Source organism: Carlito syrichta, unplaced genomic scaffold (genome assembly GCF_000164805.1).
Source record: "Carlito syrichta isolate Samal-C Ts95f unplaced genomic scaffold, Tarsius_syrichta-2.0.1 Scaffold314997, whole genome shotgun sequence".
NCBI lineage: Eukaryota > Metazoa > Chordata > Mammalia > Primates > Tarsiidae > Carlito > Carlito syrichta.
This window is the reverse complement of record NW_007259093.1, coordinates 329028-333046: the sequence shown is the minus strand read 5'-3', so window position 1 is coordinate 333046 and position 4019 is coordinate 329028. Positions and strand designations below refer to the sequence as shown.

The following is a 4019-nucleotide window of genomic DNA, read 5'->3' as shown; positions in this document are numbered from 1 at the left end:
TAGCCAGAATTACAGGCGCGCGCTACCACGCCTGGCTGATTTTTTGATTTTATTGTAGAGATGAGGTCTCGCTACCCAGGTGGGTCTCGAACAGGCGGGCTCAGGCAATCCACTCACCTCAGCCTCCCAAAGGCACCGGATTACAGGCTGAGCCACCGAGCCTGGCTTATGTTTTTTATTTATTTGATTGGGAGCTTTGGTTTACAAGCTTATTTTGAGTAGAAAGATTTTTGTTTATAACAGACAGTCTACCTTTCTCTCTATTGCATCCTTAATACCTAGACATTAAAAGTACCTCGCGTTAAGTAAGTAACAAAATGTGTGCTGGGATAAGAGACATAGGCAAAGCTGGCTGCAAACTTAACAATACTATTTCTCCCAAGGACACACTGTCCCTGGACAAAGTTATTGAATGGCAACTCTTTTCTTTGAGTGGCCCTTTCTTTCTTACTCAACTGAGTTTGTTCTTTAATTTCATGGCCTGCCAGAAATGTTGTTTAAAATCATATCAGTAAGGCTGGGCTCAGTGGCTCAGCCTGTAATCCCAGCACTTTGGGAGGCAGAGGTGAGTGGATTGCCTGAGCCCGCGGGTTCGAGACTTACCCAGGCAACTTGGTGAGACCTCGTCTCTACAATAAATCAAAAATTAGCCAGGCATGGTGGCGCATGCCTGTAGTTCCAGCTACTTGGAAGGCTGAGGCGGAAGGATCGCCGGAGCCCAGCAGGTCGAGGCTGCGGTGGCCGGGAGCGTGTGTGCCACTGCACGCCAGCCTGGGCGAAGGAGTGAGACTCCAACTCAAAAAAAACAAGTGTCTGGTCTTAACTTTTTAGTTTCCAAGGAACCAGGACACTTTGCAGTCTAGACCTCATGTTGATTTATTTTTTGCTTCATTCAAATATCACCTAACATCCACCTTTCCCTGAAATCCTTTACTAACTATATACAATATTTTCCTTTGTTTAGAGAGATTTCTGACAGTTCCTCTGGTGTACTATATACCTCGTTGCCATGAGCCAATAAATCTGACTCTGTTGAACTACAATGATCTTTGTTGTTCCTTGTGATAGTTTCTTGATTAAGCTAAGGATGAGTTTCACTATTTTCTGTCTAGAAAAGCATACCCTAGAATGGAATTTTGGAGATACTGGCTCATAACTTTGGGGATATTGCAGAGCTCTCCATGAGACCAAGAGAAAACTTAGTTCAGATCCTATTCGAGAACTGAATTTGTTCTCCCTTCTCCCAGGACCCCTGATTTTCCATAAAGCCATGGCCCAGGCAGAGTGGACAGCAAGTCCTTCTGGTGGGGAGTATTGTTTATCCTCATCATTCTGACTCTTTGGCCACCACTACTGGCTTCCTGAGCCAGCTCCCAGATGCCTACGGTTTCCACCTTTTACTATTCTTAGTTCCTGTTCTGCTTCTGGTTCACACATATGTATGTTCTTTTTAGCTTGACTATGCCTATTCAGTTTTCTGTTTATGGTGTATCTATCTTTGCTATTGGTTTTCAGCAGGGATCAGGGTTGAGGTGAAGTGATAGAAAAGCAGCTAAAGCCGGGCTCGGTGGCTCAGCCTGTAGTCCCAGCACTTTGGGAGGCTGAGATGAGTGGACTGCCTGAGCCCGCGGGTTCGAGACCCGCCTGGGCAATTTGGCAAGCCCTCATCTCTACAGTAAAATCAAAAATTAGCCGGGCGTGGTAGTGCACGCCTGTAGTTCCAGCTACTTGGAAGGCTGAGGCGGAAGGATCGCCCGAGCCCAGTAGGTCGAGGCTGCGGTGGCCGGGAGCGGCCACTGAACTCCAGTCTGGGTGACAGAGTGAGACTCTAACTCAAAAAAAAAAAAAAGAGAATAATACAACCCAGATTCGGTGGCACAGCCTGCAATTCCAGCACTTTGGGAGGCTGAGGCGAGTGGATTACCTAAGTCCGCGGGTTCGAGACCAGCATGGGCAACTTGGCAAGACCTCATCTCTACAATAAATCAAAAATTAGCCAGGCGTGGTAGCCCACGCCTGTAGTTCCAGCTACTTGGAAGGCTGAGGTGGAAGGATCGCCGGAGCCTAGCAGGTTGAAACTGGGGTGGCCATGAGTGTACCACTCTGCACTCCAGTCTGCGTGATGAAGTGAGACTCAAACTCAAAAAAAGAATGATACAACAAGCTATCCAAAATGAATTTAGTGTTTAGACTTGAGTTTCATCTCCAAGATATCACTCATTATGTACAAGTATATTCTAAAATCTGAAACACTTCTAGCTCCAAGCACTTTGGATAAGAGACAGTCTATCTGTATTTTGCATATGGATATCCAGCTGTTTCAGCACTGTTTATTATAGAGACTGTTCTTTACGTCATTGAATGATCTTTACCCCATGTCAAAAATCAATTGACCATAGATGTCTGGGTTTATTTCTCATCTCTGTGTGTATCCTTACAGCAGTCGTACACTATTTTTGGTTTTTGTTTGTTTTTTTTTTGAGTTGGAGTCTCACTCTGTCACCCATACTGGAGTGCAGTGGCCACTCCTGGTCACTACAGCCTCGACCTGCTGGGCTCCAGTGATCCTTCCACCTCAGCCTTCTGAGTAGCTGGAACTACAAGTGTGCGCTACCACGTCCGGCTAATTTTTAATTTTATTTTATTGTAGAGATGTGGTCTCGCCAAGTTGCCCAGGTGGGTCTCGAACCCACGGGCTCAGGCAATCCACTCACCTCGGCCTCCCAAAGCATGAGATTACAGGCTGAACCACCAAGCCCGGCCACTAGGTCTAGATTTAAGCTTATCATTTTATTAGTTTTTTCTTGTTTCTTCTCTCTAATTTTTGTTTCTCTAGTTCCCCTTACCTACCTTCTTTTGAGTTTTTTGAACAATTTTGGTATCTCATGTTAATTAGTTTATTGTGGTTTTTTTTCTATATCTTTGTATAATTTCCATGATCTTAGTATATGAGAGATCATACTTCCAACTGAAAGTGTTACAAACTATACACCCTTCTGGTGTTCTCTGTCCCTCACTTTTTAAAATCACATTCAAGCCGGGCTCGGTGGCTCAGCCTGTAATCCCACGCCTTGGGAGGCTGAGGTGAGTGGATTGCCTGAGCCCGCAGGTTCAAGACCCGCCTGGGCAACTTGGCGAGACCTCATCTCTACAAGAAATCAAAAAATCGGCCGGGTGTGGTAGCGCGCACCTGTAGTTCTAGCTACTTGGAAGGCTGAGGCAGAAGGATCGCCGGAGCCCAGCAGGTCGAAGCTGCGGTGGCTGGGAGTGGCCACTGCACTCCAGTCTGGGCAACGGAGTGAGATTCCAACTCAAAATAAATAAATAAATAAAATTTTAAAAATCACATTCATCAACATCATTCAGAAAGAGTATAGTGGCTCATGTTCATAAATTCTTTGCCTATTCCCCCTGTATGGACTGACCTTAGTGATTCGTTCTAACAAATAGAATGGAGGTTGTGTGATTACAAGATTAGATTAGAAAAGGTAATACAGTTTCTAACAAACTCTCTTGGGACCATATAAAAAGTCTAGCTACAGGCCAGGTGCAGTGCCTCACGCCTGTAATCCTACCACTTTGGCAGGTCGAAGTGAGAGGATTGCCTGAGCCTATGGGTTCGAGACCAGCCTGGGTAACTTGGCAAGACCTCATCTCTACAATAAATCAAGAAAAATTAGCTGGGCGTGATGGCACACACCTGTGGTTCCAGCTACTTGGAAAACTGAGGTGGAAGGCTTGCCTGAGCCCAGCAGGTTGAGGCTGCAGTGACCGTGAGTGTGCCACTGCACTCCAGCCTGGGCAACAGAGTGAGACCCCGATTAAAAAAAAAAAAAGTCTGGCTACCCTGTAGCACCCATGCTAGAGAGACCATGTGGAGACAGTCCCAGCTATTCTAATCTTTTAAGCCCAGGTACAAAACATGTGAATAAAGTCACCTTTGGGATAATCTCAGCTCTCACCAATGTTTGACTACAATTTCATGAGACATTCTTTTTTTTTTTTTTTTTTTGAGTTGG

At 45.5% G+C, this 4019-nt stretch overlaps 1 protein-coding gene across 1 annotated transcript in view; it reads right to left on the bottom strand.

Moving 5' to 3' along the window:
- The window catches only part of LOC103274839 (coagulation factor VIII-like), a gene marked incomplete at its 3' end in the record, with an annotated part of 111613 nt that overhangs the window by 72584 nt on the left and 35010 nt on the right, over positions 1–4019 (bottom strand). The gene's annotated exons all lie outside the window — the stretch shown is intronic.